This window comes from Rana temporaria, chromosome 2 (assembly GCF_905171775.1).
Source record: "Rana temporaria chromosome 2, aRanTem1.1, whole genome shotgun sequence".
Taxonomy (NCBI): Eukaryota; Metazoa; Chordata; class Amphibia; order Anura; family Ranidae; genus Rana; species Rana temporaria.
The window spans coordinates 317,266,347-317,288,530 of record NC_053490.1 but is presented as its reverse complement, the minus strand read 5'-3'; positions in this window follow the sequence as shown (position 1 = coordinate 317,288,530).

The following is a 22,184-nucleotide window of genomic DNA, read 5'->3' as shown; positions in this document are numbered from 1 at the left end:
TTCCCTGGGGGAGATTTATCATGCACATGTGATCACTCCTATATAGGAGATCACACTATTTGGTTAGCCTAATCAATGACACCTGGGAGACTTTGCAAGTGTATTGATGGTGGCTCCCTGAGTAGTTTACACTCCTTCCATCAAGGCTTGTGGGACTTTTTATTTTATATTTTCCTCAGTGAACTTTATAATATATACCTCTATGAAATATTCTTGTATCTAACTGTCTATATTACTCACTGTATTTTTTGCACTTGTTACACTGTCACAGTCATTATGATTTATGCTTTGTTATGAGCTTCTATTGAAGTGTGTAGAGTGAAGCACCCTATAGAGCTAGTGTTTTCTAAATGTAGTTTTTGGCTTCTCTGTAATCAGGGAGAGCATTGTTTGATTAGTTAGGTCTGCTCTGGGCTCTGTAGGTGTGACTCAATTAATTCCCTTATCTCCCAGGGGACCCTGGGCAGGGCAGGACTTAGGGTGGTGGGGGCCCCTGGGCTTGAGTGTTGAAGGGGCCCCCTGGAGCCGAGAATTGGGGGGGATCGAAGATGTTGAGCGAGGGGGGGATCATAGTTGTTGAGCGGGGGGGGGGCGAATTAAAGTTGTTGAGCGGGGGGGGCAAATTAAAGTTGTTGAGCGGGGGGGGGGTGCCTCTCACCTGTGCACGGAATGTGTCGGCTCACTCCAGGGGGGGTTTTGCAGTTGTTGAGCGGGGGGGGAGTGCCTCTCACCTGTGCCGACAGCCAGGGCCACAGACTGTCATTAGCCCGGCTGTCAGCTTTCTTCCCTTCAGCAGCCACAGTCCTCCACCAGGGCCAGATTAAGAACATCATGGGCCTGGTGCTGAGGATTTTGGTGGGGCCTTTTATAAATGATAAATAAATGCGTGGGAATGACATCAACGCAGCCCGGCCAAGGCAAGTGACCAAAGGCACAGAACCCAGAAGGAAGACCGGGTGAAGATGGAATCGCCCGGGCCCCACCGGATTCATCACAGCGCAGCACTGGAGGGCTCAGTCTGAAAATTTAAGTGTACCCTAATGTGCTAATATGCTGTGCATACTTGTACGTTGTGGCATAACCTACCCCAGGGCCTCTAAAAAGTAGTAATGTCAGGAAAGTTTACAACCGCTTTAATATCACAGGATCCCAGGAGCCTCTCATGGGGCCCCCTACTGACCCGGTGGGCGGGTGCATAGTTGCCAACATTTAAAAAATATTTTCAGGGACACTTTTTTTATACAAGTGCTATATTTAGAGTAGCTGATATCCCCTATGTTCCTCTATACATCACAGTAGTAATCACAAAATTAAATGAGTACTAATAATGGGGCAGAACAAATATGAGAACTGAGATTTCCTTAAGTTGAACTATCAAAAGTGTGCCAATTCTAGAGCTGGTAACATTGAGGGTATTCAGTATAATTTTAAAGAACTGTTTTTGTTGGTAAGCGACATAGGGGAGGAGTATGGGCGGTATATAAGTGGAAAGTATGTGCAGGTGAGGGAGAGGAATGTGGAGGGTCTAACAGTGGGCATTATGTACAGAAGAGGAGTGCAAAGGGTACGGAAAAAGGCACTATGTACAGGAGAGGAGTGTGAAGGGTATAACAGTGGGCAGTATGTACAGGAGAGGAATGTGGAGGGGATGACAGTGGGCAGTATGTACAGGAGAGAAGTGTATGACAGCAGGCACTATGTACAGGAGAGAAGTGTGGAGGGTATGATGGGGTAGTATGTACAGGAGAGGAGTGTGGAGGGTATTACAGTGGGCAGTATGTACAGGAGAGGAATGTGGACGGTATGATAGTGGGCACTATGTATCGGAGAGGAGTGTGGAGGGTATGACAGTGGGCATTATGTATAGGAGAGGAGTGTGGAGGGTATGACAGTGAACAGTATGTACAGGAGAGGAGTGTGGAGGGTGCAACAGTGGGCACTATGTACAGAAGAGAAGTGTATGACAGAAGGCACTATGTAAAGGAGAGGAGTGTGAAGGGTATGACAGTGGGCGCTCTGTATACGAGAGGAGTGTGGAGGGTATGACAGTGGGCACTATGTACAGGAGAGAAGTGTGTAGGGTATGACAGTGGGCACTATGTATAGGAGAGAAGTGTGGAGAGTATGACAGTGGGCACTATGTACAGGAGAGGAGTGTGGAGAGTATGACAGTGAGCACTATGTACAGGAGAGGAGTGTGGAGAGTATGACAGTGAGCACTATGTACAGGAGTGGAAGGATGTTTAGGGACTGCGTAGTGGTTAAGCGGGTCATACATGGATTGAAATTACGCCAATTAAGCAGAGACCAGCCATAGTCGATCTATGTATGGCTAGCTGGTTTTACACAAGTCAATCTATTAATCAACTTGAGTACAACCAGCCTGTTAGGTTTTTCCCAAAACAATCAGTGCTGCCAGCTATAGTTATCAACACTGATCATTGTACACACTGGCAGAACACAATAACACTGCAGGAGTGATTCCCCCATCCACAGGTCAGCAGGTGAGAGGGTGTGTGGGGACAGGCTGGGGAGAGATAGTAGTCAGTGGCTGGGTAGGCTAGTATCAGAGCCAGATACACACAGGTTACATACGCCACGATCGTTAGAGCGAGAACAATAATTCTAGTACTAGACCTCCTCTGTAACTCTAAACATGTAACCTAAAAAACATTTAAAGCATCTCTCAGGAGACCAAAAAAATCGTGCAAACTTTAGTGTTTTTTTAATAAATGAAACAGTTTATTTACAAAAAACACGTTTGAAAAATTGCTGTGCAAATACCGTGCTAGAGCTGCACAATTAATCGTTAAAAAAATCGTGATTTCGATTCAACCCCCCTGACGATCTTCAATGCAGAGTTTGCTGATTCTTAAATATAACAAGTGGAGAGACTTTCAGCTGTCAAAAGAAAATATCTGGGCAGTCTGCCAAGTTTTTAACAGGAAACATTGTAACTAACACTTCCTTCTTAGATCAAAGTGATAAACTTCTGTGTGTGTAAAGAACAAATCCGGGCAGTCTGCCAAGTTTGTAACAACATGAAACATTGTAACCAACTATCTTCTTAGATCAAACTTCTGTGTGTAAATGCAGGAAATGTAACCACTTAAAGTCCAACATTTGTTTCTTAAGTTAAAAAGCAAAAATTTTTTTGCTAGAAAATTACTTAGAACCGCCAAACATTATATATATTTATGCAGAGACTCTAGGGAATAAAATGGCAATTGCTGCAATATTTTATGTCACACCGCATTTGCCCATTTCAATGAATATTAAAAACCATAAAAACAAAACAGTAAAGTTAGCCCATTTTTTTTTTGTTTTAATGTGAAAGATGATGTTACCCTGCAAGAATCGTGAGAGAATCGTGATCTATCTTCTAAGCAAAAAAATTGCAATTATCATTTTAGCCAGAATCGTGCAGCTCTACACTGTGCAACATAAAAAGTTGCAAAGACCACCATAGAGTCATTTTCTAGCAAAAAACAAATGATGATTTTTACATGTAGTTGAGAAGTGTCAGAATTGGCCTGGGTGGCAAGGGGTTAATTTCCGTGCGTAATATACAAATAATTATTATAAGCACTGTGATCCTATCAGTCTGCTGCAGTGTGTCAGCTTGTATTTATATTGGCCACTCTGAATGTAGCTTCTGACAGGCTGTGCAAGCAGGCCCGTATCTCCGGAACCATAAATGATAGCCGTCCCATATTTTGACCAGTTGTGGGGTAGGTCTTCAGCTAAACGCCATACAAATGTGGTGTTTCTGTGACCTCTGGTCGTCGCGCTAAAACCCCTGATGTCGATCTTTTTTGTTGTTTTGTTTTTCTGATTTTATTTTTTTTGGGCAAATGGGCCTATCTTGAGAAAGGGGCCTGGAGCTGCATCTCCATCAGCCCCTATGTTAATCCGGCCCTGTTCTCCACACACCGCTCCGGTTCCTCCTGCTTCCGTGCTGCCTCCTCTTGCAGTGCGGGGAAAATTAACCCTTTCGCAGGACTGCGGGAAGAAGCTGTCTGTGCAAGAAAGTCCAGCAGAATCCGTGCATGTTGGGAGGTATGCGCAGGGCCGCCATCAGGAATTTTGGGGCCCCTTACACAGCTTAAGGCATGGGCCCCCTGGAGCAGAGAACCAGGGGGGGGGGGTGCTGCCGCCTGAAATTGAGAAGCGGGGGGGGGCTGCCGCAAAATGGGGAGGGGGGCTGCCGCAAATTGAGAAGCGGAGGGGGGGCCCTTACAAGAAAAATATATATATATATATATATATAAAAAAGGGGGGTAGCCATCCGGGGCCCTGGGGACCTCTTTAATAAAAAGAAAAAAGAAACCTCTGGGCCCTTTAATTTAAAAAAAAAAGTATATAAACATTTATAAAAAATACATAAAAAAAGGGAGGTTGCCATCCGGGGCCCTGGGGACCTCTGGGCCTTTTAATAAAAAATAAAAAAATAAACAAAAATAAAAATATAAACATTTATATATATAAAAAAAAAAAAGGGGGGGTTGCCACATGGGGCCCTGGGGACCTCTGAGCCCTTTAATAAAAAAAATATATAAAAAAAAATGTAATTTTTTTATAAAAAAAGGGGGGTTGCCATCCGGGGCCCCTGGAGACCTCTGGGCCCTTTAATAATAATCATAATAATAATAATAATAATAATAATAATAATAATAAAAAAAAAAATATATATATATATATATATATATATATAAATAATTGTTTTATATAAAAAATAAATAAAAAAAAGGGGGGGTTGCCGTCCGGGCCCCTGGGGACCTCCGGACCCCTAAAAAAGGGAGCCCAGTCAAGCCCAATGGTAAGTCCGGCCCTGACCCTGGGACATAGTGGGTGGCATAATAAGACCTCAGCCTGCATGTTAATATCTCTTCAGCCAATCACTGGTCAATATGGCAGGTGACCAGCAGGGAGCTGAGTAAGGTATACTGTGTACACTATATTAACAAAAATATTGGGACACCTGCCTTTACACGCACATGAACTTTAATGGCATCCCAGTCTCATGTCGCTTACACACGATCAGTCCATCCGATGAGAACGGACCGATGGACCATTTTCATCGGTTAACCGATGAAGCTGACTGATGGTCAGTCGCGCCTACACACCATGGGTTAAAAAAATAATCGTGTCAGAACGCGGACACGTAAACCATGTACAACGGCACTATAAAGGTGAAGGTCAAATCCAATGGCGCCACCCTTGGGGCTGCTTTTGCTGATTCCGTGTTACCACGTGTTAGTAAAAGTTTGGTTAGAGCCAATTCGCGCTTTTCAGTCTCTGTGCTTTGCAGATCGTTTTCTCGGGTTCAGTTTGTGCTTGTGGGTTCGTATCTGTTTTTCAGTGCTTGCAGTCAGGTCATATCTGTTTTGCAGTGCATTCCTGTCCGCTCGATTTCTGTTTTTCAGTTCGTTCTTTACAGTCCTTGCTGTACTTGGTTGCTTTCTGTTTTAAGTGTTCTACCATCATACAAGAGATGCAGAAGGTCTATATTAAGGTAAGTTGTCTCCTTCCACATCACAATCTATATATGTCTTAAATGTATGCTAATGTTTTGTATTTCTTGCATCATTTCATAATTACCATGATTGTAATATGCTGTGAATGTCCCCTTTGTCCCCATGCATGTTGTAAGCTTTAAATGGTCGTTTTTTTGGCCTACATGCATATTTCCCTTCACTAACCTGTACAGCATGCTATCCTAGGCCCAAACACACCTAGTGTTTCCATTGTAGTTCTGTCCCCCCCCCCCCCTTAAAATGTGTCCCAATGTATTTTTTCTCATTTCATTTTGGCAGAGTGCTAGAGGGTTTTTTTTTCTGGGCCCAAACTCAGCTAGAAATCCCCCCCCTCCTAAAATGTTTAATGGCTCATCAGAGGGTTGAGGAGTCTGATAAGTGGGCCTATTTTAGTTTTGGCATGAAATTCTCACTCCACTAATAAATGTTATACTGATGTTGGACAGGGATGTGTTTTGTATTGGGATTGCAATGTTTATGTACCAAAGTACTTGTTTTTATTTTTGTTTGACTCCACAGTTTCCTTCCACGCCACAGGAATGGCAGACTGTGGCTTCCCAATTGGCCCAGGGGCAATAGATTGAAACCACATCCGCATAGTGCCGCCACCCCGTTCGGGGTCATACTATTTCAACTGCAAAGGTTTTTATAGTATTGTGTTGATGGTGTCGGCACAGTACGAGTTTTTGTATGTGGACGTGGGGAAGAACGGCCGAATGTCCGACGGTGGAGTCTTTGCGCAGATGGAGTTTGCCCACCATCTCCAGACTGGTGGCCTGGCCCTGCCACAGGATGAAGACAATGTGGAGGGACTCCCTTTTGTGTTTTTTTGTCGCGGATGAAGCTTTCGGGCTTGGACCACACCTCATGAGGCCGTTTCCCCAGAGCACTCTCAGCCCGGAGAGGAGGGTTTTTAATTTCCGGCTGGCCAGAGCCCGGAGGGTTGTCGAGAATGCCTTAGGGATAATGGCCAGACGATTCCGCCTGTTCCAGACTGCCATCCACATGACGGACTATAAACTGAACACTGTCATTTTTCCTGCTGCATTTTTCATAATTATTTGCGCAGGCATTCAGAGACCTACCTTTCAAACATTGGGCCTGAGGCCAGACAATCATCTGAGAACCTGACTGGCATGGACACTGGCCGTACTGGATTGCCCCCCCGAACTGCTCGAGAGTCCCGTGATATATACGTGGAGTACTTCACTGGTAGTGGGGCCATTGCTATGCCAGACCGTATAAAAAACAAAAAACAAAACCGAGGCGCATGTCCCAGCTGGAGGAAGAGTGTCTACAGGTCTTTAGGGAGGCAGCTTCCATCATGAGGGCCCCCTTAACCCTGTTGAGGGCTACAGCACCTACCTTGCTGACCAGCTGCAAAAAATGGATGAGTGACAACGGGCCCTGGCAGAGGATATTTTAGCATCTGTGATTCAGAGGGGAAGAATGGGCCTCCTGACTGAGAACACACAACTCAGTGACCCGGCCCAGTCTCCTCCTCCTGCTGCCACATTCTGACCACCTGCAAGGGGCCGTGGAAGGTAGGCTGCAAGGAAGACCAGAAAGTGAATCCGTGACTTCAAGCTGATCTGCCCGAAAACTGAGGTTGTTGTTGTAGTACCACAGCTTGGGGTCATGTATGACATCTGCTGCTGCTTCAGATTTCAGGGATTTTGGGAGCACATTGTGACCCCAATTAGAGGTTATTGATTTTGATGTTTATCATGGTGGAATGAGCCTTAGGGTTCCAAAGTCTACATAGATTTGGCTGAGTGCTCAATTGTTGCCCTTCATGTTAAATAGTTTGAACCAGAATAAATGGAGATTTAATTTAAGTTAAATACTTGTCTATTGTGTTTTTCTGGTGAAAAGCTATAAAACATTTCAGAAATACAATGTGTAATTAACAAAGGACACAACCTCCTTGGGGCGGGGGGGGGGGGGGGCACAATTTGTTGTCATAACTTGATAAAAAAAATACTGAAATTTAACATTTTAAAAAAAAATGTGGAGTACAAAAACTTATTTTGGAGATATGGCTTTTTAAAAAAAAAAAAAAGGATTATTCATGAGATCACAAGCCAAAAATAAAAGAAGTCAGTATGGGAGAGCTCTGTCTAAATACCATCAGCAAAACAACGTCTTTATTCTAGCAATAGAACAAAGAAAAAAATGCGCTGCAATAAACGAGGGACTCCTTTTAAAAATGTAGAATGTGCCATCTCCATAACGAACGCTAGTTTTACCAGAACGAGCACTCCCGTCCCCTAATTTAGTCTGAGCATGCGTGGATTTTTAACCAAAGTTTAAAACAAGTTGGCTTTTTTTTAACCGATGGTTAAATAACCGATGGCGCCCGCAAACAATCGGTTTTGACCGATAAAAATGGTCCATCAGACCATTCTCATCGGTTTAACCGATTGTGTGTACGTGGCATTAGTCTGTATGATTCAATATTGAGTTGGCCCACCCTTTGCAGCTATAACAGCTTCAACTCTTCTGGGAAGGCTGTCAACAAGGTTTAGGAGCGTGTCCATGGAAAGTTTGACCATTCTTCCAGAAGCGCATTTGTCAGGTTAGGACGAGGTGTGTCAGGTTTGTCAGCTGTGGATGAGAAGGCCTGGCTCAGTCTGTGCGCTAATTCATCCCAAAGGTATTCTATCGGGTTGAGGACAGGACTCAACTTAGTGGAAACAGTTTGTGATGGCCCCTGCCCGTTCTAACATGACTGCGCACCAGTGCACAAAGCAAGGTCTATAAAGACATGGATGAGCGAGTTTGAGATGGAAGATCTTGACTGGCCTGCACAGGGTCCTGACCTCAACCCGATAGAACACCTTTAAGATGAATTAGAGCGGAGACTGCGAGCCAGGCCTTCATGTCCACATCATTGCCTGATCTCACAAATGTGCTTCTGGTCAAACATTCCCATAAACACACTTCTAAACCTTATGGACAGCCTTCCCAAAACAGTTTAAGCTGTTATAGCTGCAAAGGGTGGGCCAACTCAATATTGAACTCTACAGACTAAAACTGGGATGCCGTTAAAGCTCATGTGTGTGTAAAGCAAAGAAAAGGAAAAGAGCGTCCTGCCGCCCTAGTGTAATACTGTTTATTAAAACAAAGTTTGAAAACTTTTCATAAGTTGCACTCACAATTTGAAGCACATGTATAGGCATGCAGTACTCATGGTCTCCTCTCCTGGATGGCCACTGGAAGAAGTGGCAGCTCACAAGCCACCCGACATTACCTCAGGAGTAATGTTAATTAACAAGGAAGCTGCAGCGCATTTAGTGACAAAAGATGTGTTTCTTGTAATCAGGATTACCAGCTGGATTTGGGGATTTTCTTGACCATTGCATTAACTGGTGATTTGTTTGTGTTTATGTGCGTGTAAAGGCAGGCGCCAAAATACTTTTGACAATATAGTGTATGTACAATTAGGGGAGAATGGAGAGTGTCCACAATATAACTGAACAGGGAAGAACAGATTGTGTAAATGGCCAATAAAGAAGACTTAGGCTGGCCATAGACAGAGCGAATGTCTTTTCTGCAACCACTGGTTGCAGGAAAGAAATTCACTTGATTCTCCCATCAACACAGACAGTGTTGATGCGGGAATCCCTCCTGCCGGGCAACTGCCTTCTCCCGGCAAGGGACAGAAAAGGGCAACAGAACCCGGCAGGCTGGTTGTACCCAAGTTGATGGATCAACCAACTTGGTAAATTCAGCTTGCCCATTAACAGTTCGAATCTCGGCCAGTTCTTGCTGAACCAGCTGAGATTGGAACCATGCATGGCTGGCCTTTGTGTAAAAGCCCTCACTATGATATAGAACACAAACAATTATTATAGAAGGTTTAACTGGTTTATTATGGATTTAGCAAAGACTAGAGAAATGAATATACAATGTATGTACAACAAGAAAATCTTAAAAAAGTAAACATTTCAGTTCTATTGATAGACTTTTTCTAGACTCCATATGAACAGACAAAATAGAAATGATAAACTATGGCTCTGGGCATTGCACAGCGAACTGGGGATATTATTATGATTTAAGTGGATAATGTATATCTCTTTTGGATAAATGTAATTTGAAAATGGCAACAAATAGAGATGCAGTAGGACATTTACATGAGATATTGAGAGATTCTAGATCAGATTTATGGGTTAATACTAGGAATCCGAAAATAGAAGAGACAGTAAAGTGTATATAAATTATAGCTGAACTGGATGATTACAAAGGTCATCAAATAGTAGACCTATGACCAAGCCTTGCAGCATCCCTACAGACAGGGAGCAGATACAGATCAGTTGCTGTCTCAGGATTTCAGAGAATATTTAATGCACAGTAAATAGAAGAAGCAGATAATGAAAGTGCAGGTTTAGATAAATGAACCAAGAAGTATATTTGTACAATAAACTCTTATATTTGAAACTATAGTGTACAAATTTCTGTGTGCTGTTTGAACAATGCAATGGCACCACAGAAACATTTGTGGTAGAATTACAGTAGGTGTGGTTGGCTTTTTAGTTGTTTAGCACCTCCAGCATATCACTAATACAAAAGCTTTATATGCTATGGCTACATATCAGGCATACAGAAAGTAGATGGAGCCTAATGGCACAGCACAGGGTAGGGCTATGATACCAGAGAGCTTACTGCTGCTGCCTGTGTACCTGAAGCACTTAACTAAAAGGCCTCTTGCACATGGGAGTAAAACGCCATGCTTTTTACTCATTTGAACTTAGCTGTGTGCATTATAGAAAACGATGCATCTGTGTATAGATCAGTAATACAGCAATCAGTACTGAGCCATAGAACAAAAATAGAACATTTTACGTGTGAAGGCTGGAATTCACACCAGAATTGCACAGAAACAAATGAGTAACTCCAGAGGTCACTGAGGGCATGTTTTAAAGGGTTTTTACAACTTGTTAAGAATACTGGGCCAGATTCACGTAGAATTGCGGCCATGTAACGTAACCCATTTACGTTACACCGCCACAAGTTTTCAGTGTAAGTGCCCGATCCACAAAGCACTTACCTGTAAACTTGCGGCGGTGTATCGTAAACACGCCCGGCGCAAGCCCGCCCAATTCAAATGGGGCGGGTACCATTTAAATTAGGTGCGCTCCCGCGCCGGACATACTGCGCATGCTCCGTTCGCAATTTTCCCGACGTGCTTTGCGCGAACTTACGGCGGCCCGACGTGTTTGTGAATCGCGACGTGCGTAACGTACTTACGCCGGGAAAAAAATTCAAAAGCGACGCGGGAACGACGGGCATACTTTAACATGGTGGAGTAATTTTACACCATGTTAATAGCACCCCTAACTTTGCGACGGGAAACTAAGACTTGCGCCGACGTAACGACGAGAAAAACCTTTGTGGATCGCCGTAACTGCTAATTTGCATACCCGACGCTGGAATACGACGCAAACTCCACCCAGCGGCGGCGGAGGTACTGCATCCTAAGATCCGACGGTGTAAGTCAATTACACCTGTCGGATCTAAGGGCTATCTATGCGTAAGTGATTCTATGAATCAGTCGCATAGATACTCTGAGAGATACGACGGCGTATCAGAGATACGCCGTCGTATCTCTTCTGTGAATCTGGCCCACTGTATATAAATACTTTCTCCATAGGGTGGGCACAGTTACGTATATACACTTTAAAGCAGGAAACTGAAATAGCTTTAGGTCATTTACATTTTTTTAGTTTATGTACTGAATTTTTTATATTAAATCTTTGTTTTTACAAAAATATTTAATAGTGATTAACATTAAACAAAACAGTGTCTTACTTTTGATGTATTACATTAAATGCATAGTTATTTTTTTAGATATTTTCTTTATTTATTACATTTTTTTTATGTTTTTTCAGTTAGGTAAATTTGGGCTTATGTAAATGGAAAATATAACTTGCTTACCTTGAGTTCACCTCCTTCTGACTTGCAGTTGACCTTCTTCTAAGCTGCATCAACCTGCTTGCTTTCCCATGGACTTGTATTAATAGAAAGGAGGTCTGACACAATCAAAAAAATTGTGTGTCGACAGGAGGGTACCTTACCATGAACCCTTGATTTATTCTCATTAATTTGAAAATGAAATAAATAAATAAAAAGGAGAAAACTGGGTCAGGCATTTCAGCCAAGATAACTTAATTCTGAATTAAATGGATACAAGTTGGATCTGAATTTTGGATAGTTTCCTCATCCCTAATCTTACCAGACCTCTGGAAACTTGCATACATTGCACTACTGGGGTGTGCAGTTCCTTTTATATTTGATTTTTGCATGTGTATGGTCACACATCACATCTCAATAGTTTGTCAAAAGCTTTGATGCGATGAAGCAAAAGACATAACATACAACACAACCATGTTACTCTGCTTTGTAGAAGCAATATTTAATTATCGCTGATCCTAGCAAACTCCTTTAGGCACACCACATTACATACCATTTTTCTTTTTAATTGCTTTGGACCCTCAAAGAAAACACATGAAAAAGTGAAAAAAGAAACTCAGTTATAAAATTATACATTTATTCCCTCAAGTGAGTAAAAATCCATTCATGTGCAAAAACACATTCTCACCCCTGGGGAAACGTTTCTGATCAGCATAAATATATATATCATGAAATGTAAAACTTTTTTGACTTGGGATTTCAGCATATACTGTATTATATGCTAAATAAAAATGTTAACAATACATTTAAAGCAAATCTGTTGAGATGGGTGACAACTGGAAAAAAATCAACATAAATCATTTTTATAAGAGCATTAACCCACAGAAACAAATTTTATATAAAGTACTATAGTTATAAAAAAAAAAAAACATATATAAGGCAGTCTGACAATAACAATAGTTATTTTTCTCAGTACCCCCTGAAACAGATTTATTACCCTGTCTGTAGATGGTTGGGACACATCATATAACATTGGTAGGGGTGCTTAGAAAAGTCAGCATTTATTCGTATAGTTGAAACCAATATTCTAAAGGAAAAATTTGCTAGTGTAGCTGAATTAGCTGGAGTTAGCCTTAATTTGTTTGCCTCTAATTTATGCATCATTTAAACTTTCATTTTCATCTAAGTTTACCCTGACAACGCTACTGCGTGATTTAACTGCAGTGATGTCACCCTGTTTAGCGTAATTAAGAAAAACATAAAATGCTGTGTTGGTGCTAGTGACAGACTGCATTATACTGTAAACGTCATTTGAATTTTGCTCATAGTGTCAGCAGTCAGAGCAGTGAAAAATAATATAGGATGCTATGGGTTTATGTCAATTGCACATTGCCTAATTGAATAAGGCTGCTAGTGTCATGTCCGGCTATATATGTATATGTACAGTATCTGACAAAAGTGGGTACACTCCTCACATTTATGTAAATATTTTTATTTATATCTTTTCATGTGACAACACTGAAGAAATTACACTTTGCTACAATGTAAAGTAGTGAGTGTACAGCTTGTATAACAGTCTAAATGTGCTGTCCCCTCAAAATAACTCAACACACAGCCATTAATGTCTAAACTGCTGGCAACAAATGTGAGTACACCTCTAAGTGAAAATACCCAAATTGGGCCCAAAGTATAAATTTTTTGTGTGGCCACCATTATTTTCCAGTGCTGCCTAAACCCTCTTGGGCATGGAGTTCACCAGAGCTTCACAGGTTGCCACTGGAGTCCTCTTCCACTTCTCCATGACAACATCATGGAGCTGGTGGATGTTACAGACCTTGCGCTTCTCCACCTTCTGTTTGAAGATGCCCCACAGATGCTCAATAGGGTTTAGCTCTGGAGACATGCTTGACCAGTCCATCACCTTTACCCTCAGCTTCTTTAGCAAGGCAGTGGTCGTCTTGGAGGTGTGTTTAGGGTCGTTATTATGTTGGAATACTGCTCTGTGGCCCAGTCTCTGAAGGGATGGGATCACGCTCTGCTTCAGTATGTCACAGTACATGTTGGCACTCATGGTTCCCTCAATGAATTTTAGCTCCCCAGTGCCAGAAGCACTCATGCAGCCCCAGACCATGACACTCCCACCACCATGCTTGACTGTAGGCAAGACACAGTTGTCTTTGTACTCCTCACCTGGTTGCCACTGCACACGCCTGACACCATCTGAACCAAATTAGTTTATCTTGGTCTCAACAGACCACACGACAGTTATCCATGTCCTTAGTCTGCTTGTCTTTAGCAAACTGTTTGCAGGCTTTCTTGTGTATCATTTTTAACATCCATTCAGACCAATTTGATACTGTGTAGGCTGAGCACTGACAGGCTGAACCCCCACCCTTTCAACCTCTGCAGCAATTGCCTAACTTTATTACTCTAGCACAGTGTTTCCCAACTCCAGTCCTCAAGGCACACCAACAGGTCATGTTTTCAGGCTTTCCATTTTTTTGCACAGGTGATTTGATCAGTTTCACTGCCTTAGTAATTACCACAGCCGTTTCATCTGAGGGAAATCCGGAAAACATGACCTGTTGGTGTGCCTTGAGGACTGGAGTTGGGAAACACTGCTCTAGCAGCTCCAACAACTGATCGCACCAAAGAAGGAAAATCCAACATGGCCAAATGGAATAAAGAAGCAGAAAGAATGTCAAGATTATTGGGTTATTGAGGTATTACCTTATGTGCATACAGTTTAAATTATTTACAGACCATTGTCCTCTGCAATGGCTGGCTCAGAACAATGGTAAATATGCAAGGGTCACAAAATGGTTCCTGGCTCGGCAATACTACATTTTTTTGTAGAACACAGGCCAGGGACTAAAAAAGGGAATGCTGGTGGACTGTCAGATCTCCATGTTGGCAAAAATGTACTCCTTCTCACAGGTCAGAGCAGAGGGGGAGGATATGCCAAGAACTGGCAGTCAGCATTGTGGAGGATGTGTATGCGTCACCCAGGGATAGCCATGGGCCAAGGCTGTGGCAGACATTTTACAAAGTACAGACCTTAGTGAAGGATACCAAGGTACATTTCAAAACCATCAAAACACACTTTGTCTACTCTCTGGCCTAGTTCTACAAAACAAATAATATTAGCGCTCAATGGGTAACATTAAATGACCATAACAAGGGCAGAGAACTTGAGTGACCCAAAGGAATTTCAGCAAGAAATAAGTTTATGAAGATATTCTATTCAGGTGGTATTGATAAACCAAGGCAAGTTTAATTAGTATCCACCATAAAATTAAAACCAAAAATCCACATGTAATGTATGAAAACAGAGGGATAAATAGGATTAAGTAAACCTAAGATGTAACTGGAGGTTCTCGGAGCAATAAGGAGCTAACGGTGTCCAACGGTGGAACAGTGCAGCTTTGGGGGCACCAATGATCCCTCTGCACTGGGAAATCCTGACCCGAACAATGGACCTACTCGCTGGCATGATTTGTAAAGGCTGGCGTGCTGGTGGAAGAAAATGGTAGCCGCAGCGGTAGTCAGGGAACCGAGCCACTCTCCATGAGGCTGTTCTCTGAGCAGGCTGGCGTGCAGATGGATGTGGAGGGGAAAGCCACCGTCCATCAGCACTGATGAGCCCCTCCCCCTGGATGGATCCTCAGAGAGCAGATGGATATCACAGGGACGGGGGTGAATCGGTAAAGCCACTGCAATCTCGAGCTGAAAGCCGGGGAGAGTTTGCGCGGGTGACGTAGAGCCTTGATCAGGATGGTGGTAGCCGAATTTTAGAAATCCTCGGGAACCAGCATGAGGCGCAGGCTGAAGGGTTGCCGCAACGACACGTTTCGTGCGCATGCGCTTTTTCAAAGTCACGAGAACAGGCAGCCAGTTTGTTTAAATACCCAATGGATGACGGGAAATAGGCAGAGTAGTGGGGCGGACCTGTTACTGTTAACTCATTATTGCTTAAGGTGATACTATACATCATTACAGAAGCAATAAAAACGAACATATTATAAACAATTGTGCAACAAACGGAAAGTGCAATCAGCGCAACAAAAATTCAAATAACCCCCCTTTTTTATGCAAGCTGGACACTATTAGAATAACACAAAATTCTAGTGACAAAAAATATAAAAAAGAGAAGTGCAGCGCAAAAAAACTCTAAATGTGCAAAATCACAATATTGATATTAATAAACATATAATAAATAAATAAATAAATAAATAAATAATATCCATAAATCAGGTAATGTGAAAATAAATTTTAAGCATGTGGCAAGTGAAGAGTTCCACAAAGATGGTCCACCAGTTTAAAAGGTCCACAAAAGGTGACAATCCCTCCACCACAAGTCTCTCTATGTACTCTCACCTCCAGGCATGGACCCCTGAACTACCAGGAAGTCATGCAAAGCAAACACAATGAGACCGATCAAATCCTCTTAAGAAATCCTCCTTAATAAAACGTTGCTTAAGACTCCACAGAGACAGCCAATTCTCCTCCAAGCTCAGCAGGCAAAATATGTAAGTAGGGGATAGAAGGAATAATCTAAGTGCTCACCGTTTGAAAAGGACACAGGCGTTTATTTAAAATACAAGCTACTCACAAACACATCGGTAATGAAAGCATGTAGTAGAAAACTCGTGCACGATCCAGCAGAGCGGGTGACGTCATGCGCAGCTGCTAAACCCCCGTGGCGTTACGTTCTCATAGAACTTCCTCAGCGGGGCGTGGCTACGGCCTCACCCTATCCTCCTAATATAGGCAAGTGTTACCATAACAACAGGCTGAGACAACGGCAGCAGGCGGGACAAAGCGCCATATTGCCGCAGCCGTCATATTGGAGAAACAACAAGCAATGTCTCTCAGCCAGCATGTCTGGTAAACGCAAAATAATTTAAAATTAACAATATAATTATAATCAATCATTCATAAAGATCTAGGCCCATATTCTCTCTAAAAATCCGCGGGCTGCGCTTAAGGCACTTACACTCCGCTGTCCCAACTTACAGGAGCAAGTGTTGTATTCCCCAAACACTTGCTCCATAAGTTGGGACGGCGGAGTGTAAATGCCCCAAAAAGCCCAGTGCGCATGCTCCAGTTCTCGGCGGAAAACATCAATGACGCCGACGTGTGCGTCATTGACGTAAAGTCGTATTCAAGAACGACTTACGGAAACGACGTACCCGATGAAAAAACACGACGCGGACCCGACGCCATCCGTAACATGGCCTACGTGGGACTTGCGGAAATTTACTCCTCATATAGCAGGACTAAATTTCCGCTTACGCAAACGACGTTAGCGACGGTTACGCGACGCGAACTCGTTCGGGAATCGGCGTAGAAGGATCATTTGCATACGCAAATGAGTCCTTCACGTAAATGCCATCTAGCGGCGGCCGGCGTCATTACATTTAAGATCCGCCAGTGTAAGTGACTTACAGATGGCAGATCTTAAGTGTATCTATGCGAAAATGATTCTAAGAATCAGTCGCATAGATACACGGGCCAAAAAAGGGAGTTACGATGGAGTATCCTGAGATACTCCATCGTAACTTCTATGAGAATATGGCCCGCAGTATTTAAAAATGAAATACATTTTTAAATTATAGGACACTTAGTAACTACCAAGAGTCACAGTGCCCCATTAACATCTATAATAGACCCTCATCTAAGATAAGGGTCTGGTAAAGATGAAAGAGCTCTCCAGCCATTTGTTTACAAACATTACAGACCTTACACCACTATTATCCCAATCCTGTTCAGTTTTCCATATTCACCCTGGGCACTGGATGTAAATGGCCATTACTGTTTTGTTTTTTTTTAACATTTGGCTTCCATTGACTTCAGTGGGGTTTGGATTTGGCATTCAAACTTTCCTTAAGTTTGTGAACTTAACCTGAATCTGAACCCTTGACATTTGACTCATCACTAGCCAAGAACTGAAATGAGTTTAGTTAATTTCTTGAACAAGCAGGTATTTTGTTTGTTTTCTACAATGGAGTTGCTGTACAAAGCCCTCCTGTATTGAAACTGTGTTTGTTTGCTGTCTTTGTAATAAAAGTATAGGTCAAATCTGCTTGGGCTGTTCCTGAATGTCTTTGTTTCATGCATGGTTTACCGCTGGCAGTACCCCTTACAAGATCTATTTTCTTTATATAGCAGATCTAGCAATTACTATCAGGTCGATAGCCCTAGGGAGCCCTGCTTTGACCTACATTTGAGAAAGCCCCTTATTACACACATTTAAAAATTCTCACAGTAGGTTTACTAGTTAGAACATACCTTGAAATATTTATGTGTATTTATTTATTTTACTAACTGCTGTAGATGTAATGCTTATTCCATTGAGAAACAAAGGGGTCAGCCAACACCACTGGCTATACAAGTGATATAGATGTATTTAATAAACAGTATTACACATTTTTCTTTATTAGCCAACATTAGCTCTCCCTTCTCTCTGTTAAATTTTAAATAGCAATGCATGATTTATTTAAGTGACGTTCATGGAAACTAAAGTTCTGCTGGAACCAGAACATTGAGAAAATTACAAGGTTTAAGTAAAAGGTATAATTTAATGTTCTGACGTGTACAGTACTATAATACTTTTAGATAATATGCCTGCTGCTGTACATAATTAGTGTGTTCAAAAGAAGGAGAGACGATACAAGATGTGCATATCCAACTCCTAGATCAGATGGAATTTCCCTGAAATACTATTGAAGCTGAACTCCAGACAACATGCAGTTGTGATATGAGCCCAAAGTCAGAGAGGACCTCAAACAGGTTAGGTAGAGAGAATTGGGGCGAGGAGGCATACATCAAAATGTCATCAACAAAGAGCATTCATTTGTAAAGTTCTCCAGCAAGTTCAAGGCTGGGATGACCAGATGTGCCTGAATAGTTGCTGCCAGAGGCTCTAGAGCAGTGGTTCTCAACCTGGGGGTCGGGACTAAACATGTGATATACACGTAATTGTACAAATAAAGAAAAGGGTAAGTTGCGCTCAGAATCACAATGTGATGTTGTGAATAATTTATATATAAATAAGTGCAAGTGCATTCAAATAAATCTAAGCAAATATAAATCCGTGAGGATACCCAAATAATATGTGAAGAACTTTTGGGTTAATCTGAATACCGTCCTGGCATAGATCAAGCATAGATCAAGCACTTAAAGGTAATATTGTCTCTTTTAGTCCATTGGAAGTTGCGCTAATGCCAAAAAAGTGCAGATATATAATCCCAATGTAAGAAGACAAATTGTCCAATTTCTGAACAAAGGCAGTTGTAGAATGAAGGTAAATCCAGGAACCAATCCACCTCCAATCTCAGGTTAATAGAAAAGGAATCACACAATCCCACCGAAAGATAAGTAAAGGTGTACTCTTACCAGATCCAAGATTAAATCAGGCATATCGATCCACTGAAGCCATGGAGGGAAGGCACGAACTCGACCACTTCTGGTAAGTAAAGGTCTCTACTGGATTAACCTCCGCTACACTTGAAACTCCACATCCCGTTCGGAGAACCGAGGAAAGAACGAGGGCTCAAAATAGTGAAGCACCATCAAGTACGTTTAATTTAAAAATGTGCAACATATACACATACAGAAATTTAAAATTGCCGGCATAAAAACAAACAGAGTAGCAATAACTACGTGCGCCTGTGCTTCCGGGGTCACGTAAACGTGGTGACGTTAGTGCGTGGCTCCGCCCTGACCGGTTTTGTCATAAATGACGTTGTCAAAGTGCCCGTGGGATTATATATCTGCACTTTTTTGGCATTAGCGCAACTTCCAATGGACTAAAAGAGACAATATTCCCTTTAAGTGCTTGATCTATGCCAGGACGGTATTCAGATTAACCCAAAAGTTCTTCACATATTATTTGGGTATCCTCACGTATTTATATTTGCTTAGATTTATTTGAATGCACTTGCACTTATTTATATATAATTTATTCACAACATCACGTTGTGATTCTGAGCGCAACTTACCCTTTTCTTTATATGAACTACAATAGATGGTTCCACTGATTTTGTGATAAAATGTTTTTTCAAAGTGATATTTTCAAATATAACAGGAATTTTACTTTAAAACTGGTAAGGAGTAAAAAATAAGGTTTCATCTCTATTTAGCTGTCATCCTTGTGACCTTATGTGACTTTATGTGACTGTGGAGGTGGTGGGACATGCCTAGATGACAGTGTATGTATGTTTGTGAATGGGGGGGTCAGTGAATGAATGTCATAGCTGAGCGCTTATTACAAATTTGTTTACTTTTTTTTTTTCTTTTGCATACCAATTTTAGGATAAGAGATTTCTAAATTATATTTTTTGGAAATATCCTTGTAAAAAACACTGTGCTATCCCCTAAATTATAAATCTAACTAGTGAGACAATATCACTAGTGATATTCTGCATACATGTATTCTTATAAATGCTCAACACCTTATCCAATGTGTGTGGAATCAAACTTTCATGATATAAAATCTATATACATCCATATCTAAATATTTCACAATTATAACACAGACTGTCAATTTTTAAAATAAAACCAGGGGGCAGATCCACATACATCTGCGCGGGCGCAGCGTATGTGAGATGCGCTACGCCTCTGTAACTTACTTTGCTATTCTTTGAATCTTGAAAGAATTTGCGCCGTAAGTTATGGCGGCGTAGTGTATCTCTCGCGGCGTAAGGGCGCGGAATTCAAATGCGGCGAGTAGGGGGCGTGTTTCATTTAAATAAAGCGCGTCCCCGCGCCAAACGAACTGCGCATGCCCCGTCCATCAAAACTCCCAGGGTCGCAAGGACGTCATTGTTTTCGACGTGAACGCAAATGGCGTCCAGCCCCATTCACGGACGACGAATTACGCAAAAACAACGTAAATTTTTTAAAATTATACGCGGGAACGACGGCCATACTTAACATTGAGTACGCCACCAGATAGCAGCTTTAACTATACGCTGGAAAAAGCCGAACGGAAACGACGTAAAAGAATGCGACGGCCGCTCGTACGTTCGTGGATCGACGGAAATAGCTAATTTGCATACTCGACGTGGAAAACGACTGAAACGCCACCCAGCGGCCGCCGGAAAATTGCATCTTAGATCCGACGGCGTACTAAGGCGTACGCCTGTCAGATCTAACACAGATGCCGTCGTATCTTGTTTGGTGGATACCAAAACAAAGATACGATGCGCAAAATTTTAAATTACGCGGCGTATCAACAGCGTAATTTCTTTGAGGATGTGCCCCCAGGTGTTCAAAATTGCACAAATCAAATGTACTAAGTTGATCAATCAATCAACTTTGGTACAGCCAGCATGCAAGGTTTTACCTGCGATTATCACTAGCGGCTTCTATAGCTGCTAGTAATAATCATTGTCTTCTCCTGGACAGCTTCCCCCGCCCTCCCTGCTGGGAAAAGACAATGGCCTGACAGGAGGGATTCCCACATCAACACACTGGTAGTTGCAGGAAGGAAAAATCGCTCCATGTATGGCCGGTCTTAGTCTGTGGGCTCTTCGAACACTTAAGTGCAAAAATGTCCTTGTTTTCCTTTTAGAAGATTCACTCACCAGATATCATTGACCTCTTATGTGCTAAGAAGATCAGACATCCTATGTGTATTACTTAAAGGGGTTGTAAAGATAAAAAAAATTCCCCTTCCTTTACCTTAGTGCAGTCCTCCTTCACTTACCTCATCCTTCGATTTTGCTTTTAAATGTCCTTATTTCTTCTGAGAAATACTCACTTCCTGGTCTTCTGTCTGTAACTACACACAGTAAGGCTGCATTCACACCTAGGCGTAGGCAATAGCGTCGTTTTCCGGCGTTTTTTTTAGGCGTTTTTTTCGCGCGTATTCATGCTAATATGCGCGTTTGCATACAGCGTTGTCCGACGTTTTTGTACTTAGATGTTTTTTTTTAGCCAATAGGAAAAACTATCATCTTTTCATCACTTGTTGCTATGTTGGTAGATTTTTTAAATCTTCTGCATGGGCGACAAGTTCTATTGACAAAACGCCTGTAGCAAACGCTTGTTGTCGCGCAATACGCGCGTATCTGGCGTTTTACATTGATTTCAATGGAAAACCAAAAACGCTCAAATACGCGCATATCGCGCGTATTGCGCGACAGAAAAGGGTCCAGAACTTCTTTTGACTACAGGCGATGCGCGTCAGGCGCATCAGCGTTCAGATGTGAACCATCCCCATTGACTTTCATTGCTTTTCGTCCCTCTGGCGTTTGTTCGCGTCGCGCTACATGCGACAAAACGCGAAGGTGTGAATGGGGTCTAATGCAAGGCTTTCTCCCTGGTGTGGAGAAAGCCTCTTGAGGGGGGAAGGGGCAAGCAGGAGGGTCAGGACGCTCTCTACTTTGCAGATAGAGAAAGGAGCTGTGTGTTAGTGGGCGTCCTGACCCTCCTGCTCGCCCCCTCCCCCCCTCAAGAGGCTTTCTCCACATCAGGGAAAAAGCCTCACATTACTGTGTGTAGTTACAGACAAAAGAACAAGTGAGGCTTTCTCATAAGAAATAAGGACATTTAAAAGCAAAATGGAAGCATGAGGTGAAGTGAATGAGGACTGCACTAAGATAAAGGAAGCTATTTAGAGAAATTTTTTTTTTACCTTTACAACCCCTTTAACTTCGTTGCTCCTTTTGAGTGTTTTCCATGCCAAGAACTTTTCATATTCCATAGACTCATAAACTGATACATAAA